The sequence below is a fragment of the Podarcis gaigeae genome, assembly GCF_964106915.1.
Source record: "Podarcis gaigeae genome assembly, chromosome: 1".
NCBI classification, from domain to species: Eukaryota; Metazoa; Chordata; class Lepidosauria; order Squamata; family Lacertidae; genus Podarcis; species Podarcis gaigeae.
The window spans coordinates 100,999,466-101,010,469 of record NC_139678.1 but is presented as its reverse complement, the minus strand read 5'-3'; the positions used below and the strand labels follow the sequence as shown (position 1 = coordinate 101,010,469).

The 11,004-nt window shown below is 41.2% G+C and overlaps 1 long non-coding RNA gene across 1 annotated transcript; it reads right to left on the bottom strand.

Moving 5' to 3' along the window:
* Positions 1 to 620: 620 nt before the first annotated feature.
* On the bottom strand, positions 621 to 1,801 carry LOC310833864. Its single transcript, XR_014558971.1, has 2 exons — positions 1,416 to 1,801; positions 621 to 761 (listed from the first exon to the last, which is right to left on the bottom strand). It is a non-coding gene; the product is annotated as an uncharacterized lncRNA (long non-coding RNA).
* Between the last annotated feature and the right edge of the window lie 9,203 nt (positions 1,802 to 11,004).

Here is an 11,004-nt window from a genome sequence, read left to right as displayed (position 1 = left end):
GGCCTGATCAGAGCAAGTTATTGAATGTTTAAAAAAAACCTGCACCAAACAACAATATGCAAGCAACTGAACACTTTTTTCAAAAATGAAATAATAATCTGATTTGTTCATAAATACATTTTAAATAACTACAGTATAGGGTTTTGAAGGCAGATAAAATAATTATTAGCTCCAATCTATTTTTTAAGGGGGGGTGAGGAGAAAGCTGAAAAAATCATCCTAAGAGCTGAGAAAAGGGCAGAGTTTTGTCTGCTTTAAGAAAAAGTTAGTGTTCTCCCAAGAATACCACAAGGAGTTTTTTTTAGAAAGGAATCCATAAAACAGGAAATTTACCGTAAAATTGAAACTGTATCTCACATGGAATCTAGTGGTTGTTTCAGAGTGAGTGTACGTGCTTGATTCAGTCAAGGAAATACAGAAAATATTAGTTGCAGGGTTCTTGCAGAAGGAGAACAGTTTCAGAATCATATACTTTTCAGTAGGTACAACGTCCAGGTGGCCTTAGGACCCTTCAAAGCAAATGAGAGATTGAAGCAGCTGCTTTGGGGGACCTGGGTGTATGTGTGTGTGTGTTCACATGTTGGTATTACATACTTGCTCACTTAACAAACAACACAATCCAAAGGCTAAACTCTACTTTGGGTGCACGAGAGGGATTCCAATTGACATCAACGAAAGTTGTAAAAGAAAAATAAAGGCTGGATCCATACTGTTTCGCTCAAAGTCACTGTAATGTATTTCTTAAGTCGGTGAAAATCTCCCTGGAATAAAAATGAAAGTGTCAATAAAAATGTTATATAATGAAATAGTCATATCCCCTAGAGACCTTAAAACCATGCTCTTTGTTTCCCTGAAACCATTTCAGGAACTATTATTATTATTATTATTATTATTATTATTATTATTATTATTGCTTTTTAAAGCTTTACGTTGATTCAGTGTACTTTATTTTAATTTGCGTAATTTTGTAATGTGTGGATAGACAAAGGATTCCACTGCACAAGACTCAGCTATAAATCAGGAAGTCCCGGGATTGAATCTTGCCTCTGCTATAAACTGACTGGGTTGTCTTACGGGACGTCTTTTCTGTGGATATCTTCTCTTTGACAGTTGGAGAGAAGGGCATGTGGACATACGGACACTTGAGTTAGTTGCAAAACTCTAAGAATTTCCAGGTCTCCATGTATGCTAATGGATTTTTCTGGAAGCAACTAACACGGAAAAGAGGGCTAAATTTGCACTTTACTATATTTCCAGAAGTGATTTTTATGTCACGTGAATGCTTAAACATAACATGCAAATTAAAAGTTAGGAAAATGTCTGGAAAGCAGAATAAATTGCAGAATTAACTGCAGGAGTTGCATTCAGGGCAGTTCCAGCCTACCGAGTTAGTTTAATGGGTGAACCCTACTTACCTAGTTATTAGCTTTGGGTCTCTCAAATTCATATGGAGGGAGGAGCATATTTAAAATAAATTTGCCAGTGTTTTCAATTGTAAATTGCTTCTGGAATATGGGTCAGGAACTCAATTTCCCACCAGGCTTCCCTTCTGGGAGTCTTCCCCTTTGCCAGCATTACTGTCTTTGGGGGTTTTGGAGCAACAAATGGAGACTCGAGGTCCTGAGAAGTCTGTTGCTCTTTTGGACTCTTGAATTAGCCCTTTAAGGGCCTGCCTTGAAGTAAAGTCCAAGTCTAGGTGACTGGAGGACCAATCTGGGAGGAGGAAGCATCCCAATGAGCAATTAGTGAACGTTTCCAGGGCATGAGCTGATTAAGCTATTCAGAAACTGGTGTGCAGGTGAGGTGCACAACGCCAAGTCCTGAGAGAAAGAAACAAAGAGTTTCAATAAGCTGTCGCAGGAAAAGATGGTGTGTTTTCAGATGAAGCATGTGAACGCCAGCAAATAATTTCTGAAGTGCCCCCATCTCCCTCACAGGAGTGATTTAGGGTGTTCAATGTCTTCACCATCTTCACCAGCTGTTTCTCATAACTTCTGGCGTGGTGCAAAAATGTCTGGCAGCAGTCACAACTCTCTCACCGTACTCAGTGCAAACTGAGAGAATTGCGTCCCTTCATAATCTTATAGTGAATGACACACAAGCAAGTACAAGATTGCTACCACCTTTTAAGATTCTCTAGCCTGCAAATGCCCACTTTATTTCAGTGTCAGCCTGTTCCAGAAAGGGGTTTCAGAGTCTTGGACTTTTGAAGTTAAATTTTAAATGCCAACTTTATTACAATTAGATTCAGGTAGGTAGCCGTGTTGGTCTGACACAGCCGAAATAAATAAATAAAAATTGTCCAGTAGCACCTTAGAGACCAACTAAGTATGTTCTGGGTATAAGCTTTCATGTGTATCTGAAGAAGTGTGCATGCACAGGAAAGCTTATACCCAGAACATACTTAGTTGGTCTCTAAGGTGCTACTGGACAATTTTTTAATTTATTTTTGTTGCAGTTGCAATCATTTCCTATTAAAATGCACATTTCATGACTTTTCCTTATTTGAATAAATGCACGTTTAATCTTTTAAAATGAAGATGAAAAATGCCCTTTCACGTGAAGTTTCCTGTTGAGGTTAGCCACCCTTCCCCTGCTGCCAGTGAAAATTCATTTTTGAAAGCCCTGGAGGGCTCACCGTGAAAGCTGCCCATCCAGTGAGAAGGGCACAATGGAGATAGTGGGAAACATGCCCCCCCTCCCCGTGGGTGGAGAGACACACCTGAACAGGGCCTAGAAATTCATGTAAACTTTCTGAACTATAGCAGTTGAAGTCTAAATATTAAAAGAGAACGTATTACAGATTTGTTTGTCCTCATTGCTCTGAATCCACAAACATGATTCAGTCAAAGTTCATCATTTTTAAGCTTTAACAGTCTCAATAGGAGATGCTTTTAATTCTTGCATTGAAACTGGTAGGACTTAAAATATCTCAGCTTGTGCTGAATCGTGGCCAGATCTGTGTTGACAATAACCCCACTGAAACTAAGTGGGACTTTCTTCAGAGTAAGTTATGTCTTTAAAGTTTTAAAACCTGGAAAGTTAAAGTGCAATTTACTAATTCCCTGTAGCTCTTCCAGAGAAACTTTTTGTTTTCTTTCTTGTTTTGTGTCAAGAAAGATGATTCACAATTCCCCGGAAACTTAGATGTAGATGACACAGGGTGAAAAGGTCCATTGGATCATTCCTCAAACAATATGCATTTCCTCAGTGTTGTGACAGGACTAGGCAAACTACAGTTCTTATAAGACCTCTTCATTTGACATGTTTCCCATTTGTCCAGTCAAAGAAAGTTGGTGTTAACCAAGCCCTTGGCAGAAATATTTGTGCATCATGCAAGTTGACTTAGCAATTCATTTCCATGTTGGTGGGGATGACAGCTTCCCTTCTCAACACTAGCTATCTAATCAGTGAAATTAGATTTTGATGGCTTGTTCATATCACGGGGCATGTATCCATCATAAATACAGCTTTTATTGAACCACAATCCTTGGGTAAAATATCCTTTCTTGAAAGTGAGGGACTTTTGCTCCTTATTTCAGCATCTTTCTTTCAGGAATGGAGATGCAAGGAAACGACTGCAGATTCAAATATGTTAGAATAACCAAGACGCCTTAGTGGCTTCGAGGTTTCTGGGAAGGAAGTCTCGGGGAATGTTAGCATATTTCTTGTGCTCTGCACTCCTGAGGGAAAGTTGACCTTATTTTCATTTTCCCACTGAATGTCTCTTTGGTGTGCTGTGGAATTCCAGGAAGAACATCCTGCAAAGAGAACAATATTTGGCACTCGTTTAGCTGACTCAGTAAATGAGCTAAACACGAAGCAATATGCTTACACTAAAGGAGAGGTCAGACTCTAGTAAATAAGGCAAATCCTTGAAGATAAAACCAAAAATCCTTCAGGAAATAGACAGAAGGATGGAGACTTTCCCTACGGTATACAGTATAAATAGCAAATGGACAGAAAGTCCCGAACAGAAATTAGTATAATTGCTACTATGTTACTACTAGTTGTGGTGGTACTAGAAGTAGTACCTTACTATTATATTTAGGATGTGCAGATTGCCAACTCTGTCCTGCCAGCTCTTTATTTAATTGCTCCACATGCTAATAATAAAATGTATGTGGTCTTTTTCTCAAATAAGGTTAACAGCAATTTTCAGGTTTTTAGATTTGGAAGGTGATTTGTTATTAATAATTTTAAAAAATGATTAACTGTAAACTCCTATGGTTGTCAAAATGTCCATTTATGGTCTGCAGTTGGAAACAAAAACAGCTACAAGGTATATGCAGAGAAGTCCATGCTAAATTAATAGCAAATTGTGGGTTAAAGGAAGTACACACACTCATACGTCACTCATATGCACAAAGCTTCATGGAGATTGTGTCGTGTAAAATCAGATTGAAGGCCAGTATTTTGACCACTTTAGACAATACAGTTTGGACTCACACCCTATACTTTAAGAAGTCTTGTACATTAGATCGTGCTGACAAGGCAATTTTAGGAGTGAGTCTTAGGATTAACTTCAGCTGGTGCTCTTTTCTTATCCTCCAAATATATTTATGCAACAGCAAACACCTTGCATGCTACAGATGCACCGTTAGAAGTTTCAAGGTCACTGCAACTCATATTTTAATTATTATTATTATTATTATTATTATTACTTTCCTCACAAAAGAACCCAGGGCATTTAATCTTGCACTGTTACTATTACAGTGGTACCTCGGGTTACAGACGCTTCAGGTTACAGACGCTTCAAGTTACAGACTCCGCTAACCCAGAAATAGTACCTCGGGTTAAGAACTTTGCTTCAGGATGAGAACAGAAATTGCACGGCGGCAGCGGGAGGCCCCATTAGCTAAAGTGGTACCTCAGGTTAAGAACAGACCTCCAGAATGAATTAAGTTCTTACCCCGAGGAACCACTATACTTTGTCAAGATGGAAAAGGCTGCTACTGGAATCTACTGGAATCCAGAAAGCAGCTTCCCCCCCCCCTTTTATTTTGCAACAGACATTGGTCCTAACCCCAGAGAAGCACTACCTAATACTTGACCAGGTGGAGAAGAGACAGAAAATTACCTATCTTCTTAATCATAGATGAACCCCTGTTAATCACACTTTGGAAATAAGTATGCTTGCTTACTTTCAGGGCTTTTCTTCCCTGTACGACAGATTCCAAAATGCCATTAAAAAACCTTTGCTCTCCCATATCCCATTTGTACTAAGCCAGGATATAGCAAGGACCACCAGAATAGGTTGCGTTGACTAGGGTTTATTTCTTTTTCAAACCTCGTAGCACCACCATGAGACTAACTTCAGCAGTGAAAAGCAGATCGGGCTGTGTGGGCCCGTAAAATATGCTTACCACAGCACCCTCCCCTCGCCCTTCCAACTTCCTCTTGTCTACTATAGATTTAAAATCAAAATGGAGTTTGAAAACCTGAAAATCCTAGTGTGCTTTTCTAGTCAGATCCATCGTGTATTTGCAAAGCAGATATGAATGAGCATGCTTGTATGTTATGCTGCATTATCAACGTACATTTTCTTGCATGTGTAGTCAGTCTCTGTTCCTTAATACAGGCACTCAGGAGGGGTGGGCTGAAATATACTAGACTCTTCAGGAAGCTATGTTACTCAATTAGTCTTTGGGTATTTATTCGTTTTAGCATTTCTACCCTGCCTGTCTATACAAAAATATTCCAGGCGGCAAACAAACATACATACCATTTTTTAATCTCCCCACCCCCCTCATCTTGAGGGCATTTTCCGCACTGCTTTTAAGAAAGTGTGCACAAACTGGGGGGAAGGTCCCAAGTCAATAAGTTTTGAAGGAACACAGTGGCGTAGCGTGGGGGGTGCAGGGGGGCCGGCCGCACTGGGCGCAACATCTGGGGGTTAGGGTTAGGGGGCGCAAATCCACGGGTTAGGGGGCCCAAATGTATGGGTTAGGGGTGCAAATTACTTGCCTTGCCCCGGGTGCTGACAACCCACGCTACGCCACTGAAGGAACATGATGGATAGATGTTGCTGAAGTTAAACAGCTCTGAGAATTAAGCCTGCCTGGCAACCATAAGCACACTGCCTTAATGGGAGAAGGTGGAATCAAATCATGGAATTGTAGAGTGGGGAAGGACCCCAAGGGCAATCTAGTCCAACCCCCTGCAATGCAGGAATATTTTGCCCAAGATGGGGCTCAAACCCACAGAGTCTTGTGCTGAGCTATAAATGTATAAATGTAACCCATAAACAAAAGGACTAACCAAATGCAGTCTACTAATGTGGTAATCCACCAGTGTCTCTCTGCATGTGTGAAGTACGAATGAAAAATGACTTGTATGAAAAATCATTTGTAACTTAATACAATGTTTTTAAAGAGGTCATTTCTCTTTAGACCTGGATGCCCCTGAGCATTTTCAGTAGCGTCATGTGCTGCTGGGGTGCATGGGAACTCTGGGATGCATGGGAACGCCTGCTAGCTCAATTCATGGAACTAGGACACACATGAAACAACAATTCCCATGCCTTTCAGCAGCAACGAAGGCTCAAATATGCTCAGAAGCATCAAGACCTTCAGGAGGAGGCTTTCCCATTGGTTCCTCTTCTTCATAAAGGTCATTTGAGGCAATAGGCACATTGAGTGGCCTAGCAGCCAGGGAGCCCATGTTGTGTTAAACCCAAACTTCAATGGAGATCTCAGCTTGGCTCAGATGGGAGAGCCTCCTATTCACCATTACAAGCTCCCATTTCCCATACTTCATTGTGATGCATTGTGAATTGCAAATTTCCCATTTTTGCAGGAAAATATAAGTGTGAAGGAGCGAAGTTGTGTGCGTGTTTTTTAACAAAATGAAGAGATAATTTGCTTTTGTTGTTTTTCCCCATTGTTATTTTACTCGTGTTTGAGCTTATAAAAGATTTGGATGACTTCTCCCGAGAGCTTGTATAAAATGTTTGGCATACGAAGTAGAAGGGAATGTAACTGATCCTTTCCACTCAAGGTATTTTAACCTGTGCTCTGAGACAGAAAGTAACTGCATTAAAATGGTCAAAGCCTGGAAACAGTGATTGCTCTCAGCTGAGGGTGGTTTTCTTTTTCTTTTTCTTTCCCTTAAATGTGAAATGTGGAACTAGGATCACAAGGCAATTGAGTCACAGGCTGCTTTGCTTCTAAGGACATGCCTCTCTTTAAATTGACATTGGAATCTGGATTAATAATCACAGCTCCATTGCAGCAATTATCTCAAACCTAGCATGGAAGGTACAAGTGTTCTAGGGAGAGCAGTTACCCTTGAGAGGGAGGAAGGAAGGAAAAAGGGGAAAGATACCCTCCTGAACCATAAGCATATGCTTCTTGCTGCATGGAGAGATGCAGAGAGGTTGGCACTCTCAGGGCTTTGCTGAAGATGAACAGCCAGCTGTGTAACCCTTTGAAACCCGGCACACATATTCTAGGTGAGGTTAATAAATAAGCGGCCATCTATGCAGCCTGGCTGTTTGAACGAATGGCAGCTATCACTTCAAAGTATCTTTGTGCAGCAATTCACCCTTCCCGGTTAAATATGAAAATCTCACAACATATTGTATATTGCACATGCTTTAATTTATTCTAATACTTTCACCAATTAAATTTCTTTGAAGCCCCATTTCGTAACTGAAGCATTGCAGAAAAGAACAGGCTGCTTCCTGCATATGTTTCTAGTTTTTATTTGCTTTTCTTTCTTTCTTTCTTTTTTTGATCGCTATGGTTAACTATGGATAGCACTTTAGGAACTGATCGTCTGGAGAGAGGACTGTCTTCGCAGCAGCAGGTATTCTATATAACAGGAAAATTTCGGTGTCTCTGCATAGGTATCACACTATAACTGACCTTCATTATTTACTTTTGAACACACGGTTTCACATTCTCTCACACAAACCCATTACGCTAGTAGTATTGTCTAAAAATTCAGCTTGGTTAAGAACCAAGCTGTACAAAACAAAATTCCACTTCTCCGTAGCTCCTTAAAGTGGAAGAAATATGTAAGCTGCAATCGCTTGTGAAATTCTCAAATCTTAGCCATATGCTAATTGTTTTAAAGCTGGCCTCTTTCATTTAGAAGTTTATAACACATATTTTTTTCCTAATACAAGTAAGTGAAAGATGCCCTCAACCATAAACTAATCTTTAATACGCTATCAAAATTAATGTAGGGTCTTGCAGGAGACAAACCAACTTGTAAAATGTACAGTGGTACCTCGTGTTACATACCGTCCCTCTTACGAATTCTTCGCATTACGTGTTCCGCTAACCCGGAAATAGAAGCCCCTTATTGTGACCTTTGTCCCGGGATGCGAGCGGAAATCGCACTCTGGCGGCGCAGCAGCAGCGGGAGGCGCCATTAGCGAAAGCACGCCTCACGTTACGAATGGTTTCCGGTTACGAATGGACCTCAGGAACGGATTAAGTTTGCAACAGGAGGTACCACTGTATATTTTTAGGGTTATTTCCTCTAATACAGGTGTATTGACCCTCCCCCCGCCCGGGGAACTGCATTCTCTCATGGGGAATATTCCAGAGGCTTTTATACCACATGCTCAGCAAAACCGGATACAACGGTTGGTGCAATACTGCATCTGACTCCTATCTTCATCCTTTAGGCAACATTCCAGCCATGTAAAAGCCACACCTCCATGCAGGCAAGCAAGAGGCAAAAGCACTCAAGGGAGCAGGGCTGGGAAGGGATGTGCGCTGGGGAGAAAGGTGTGACTTAGGAAGAGCCCTGAGGGCCAGAGAAAGATGTGCACCTGACTTTGTTCACTCAGTGGTCTCAGGATGTGCAAAGCACACATTATTATTATTATTATTATTATTATTATTATTATTATTATTAAATTTATGTAGCTCAGTTATCATGAGTGACATCCAGGTGAGGTTAGCTTCTAGGCTTCCTGCTCCTGAGCCTGCTGTGTCCTTGATAGCTGCTAAATTGGAAGAGTGAGTTGGTCAAGATAAAATGTTGAAGGGCAGAGATGTATATGTGACCCCACAGGGCCTGTGCTGCATTCCTTAAGGTAACCTGCTCTCCTCAGTGTGCAGCACTGTGCCAGCGCTGAAAGAGGAGTCAGCTGTCAGCTCAGTTGGCTTTTGTACATGAAATTATGGAGATGGAAGCAGAAAGTCAGCCCTGCTAAGGGGCCTCCAGAAGGCTAACTGATGCAGGTTCCTAGTCTTGCTTGGTAGCTTATGGCATCATCTCTGTTAGTGGCTGGCAGCGAGTGCCATTGCATCATCCTAATCATAGCCAGCATCTCATTGTTTGAACTTCACAAACACATTAACAGAGCAATCTTAAATATAGAAAGCCAACAATTTTGAACTCCCTTCAGGAGGAATTTTATTTATACCACCCTTTTTGGCTGGCTAAGTTCCACCAAGTTGCTAGGTCATACGACTAAGCTGAAAGGAATTCACTCCACCACCACCCTGCCATACCCCCTTTTGGAGACTTATGGGAGTGGGGTGAGGGATTTACCCCAGGGTCTCTCTAGCTGAGACTGTGGGAGAGACTTCTTTATTTCATTTTTTTATTGATTGAATTTATATTCTGCACGATAGACAGAGGGTGGTTCACAGAAAAGATCAAAGATCAACATAAAAACCACAGTATATATAATCAAAATAAAAACAACAACCCAATAACCCCCCCCCAAAAAAAGAGCGACATTTTAAAAGGGCATAGGGCATAGGACTTAGCCAAAGAACCACCAAATTCAAACTCATCTTGGTGGGTCTTGGGTTGGGATCACACTGCAAGGCAGGAGAGAAAACAGTTCAGCTACAACAGCAGCTCATGTCAAAATTGGGCTAAGGCAGCGGATCTTCTCCATGTTGCCTCATGCTCCTGCATTTTCAAGACACCCAGATAAGATTGACAGATGAACTGAATCCATCCATCACCTCCACCCCAACATATAGCAATTCCTAGGGCAAGTGCACTCCATTGAACAAATCAGCCTAGCTGGAATGCAATCTGTCCTCCTGGGTTGTGAAAATCCTCCTTTCTGAATTTTCAGGCAGGGCAGGTGGAATGGGAAGCAAATTCATTGGGACTTTGGTAAGTTATTGTGCTTGCTGGGCTGTGTGGGCTGTGTTCGGTTTGATAGTCCCAGGTTTTCAGGTCTTCACTAAGGCTGCTCTCTGCTGGAAAGTTCTCCAGTCCAGAACTCTATGAAGCAAAGTGGGGCAGCTCAAAGAGCACCGCTCTGCTATGAGCTTCTGCTCTGATGCAGTTTCTAGGAGAACTTCCTGGCCAATTCTAGCTAATAACGATGGCTTTTAACAAAAGGTAATTTTAAATAGCTTCAATGGACCAAGTGGGTGTTAAATAATTCTGCAGGCAGGTCTGCTCACCACTTTCCTGACCTTTACGGCATTTGTTATGCATAAATTATTCAGTCCAAATTCCTCAACTGTCTACTAAAGTTTAAAAGGCGTCACTTACAGTAAGTCCTAAAAGATAAACTGTGTGAAAATGACAGCTGATCCTGTTTTTAAGAAACTTGTCACTGTCACACACGAAAACCGTGCACTCCCTAAGCTTAATGACGTTCGGTGCAACTGCTTTCCAGCATATTTTTACATTGCATGCATTTTCACTTCCAGCAAAAGCCATGAATCTAGTATTTAACAAGACAGAAAATTAATAATTCAGCTGAACATGCTAAACCAGGTAATGCAATAACACGGGTGAAACTCACTTTCCCCCTTTAATCTCTTAAATGGGAGCTGGGAGCAACAAAGTGACCACAGCCGTTTCCAGAGTTATGTAATATTAACGCCAAGGGGGAGGGGAGGGGGAGAAAGGTACTTTTTATGTAACATTCATGGGACAGAAATCAACGGAAGTGGAAAATTTCAAAGCTGACATTCTATCTATAGCTTGTTGCGCAGCACTTCTTCCTGCAGCACATATGGCAAGAGCTACTGAACAGGAATCTGCAAAGATTTCAAGCTAGACACTCAA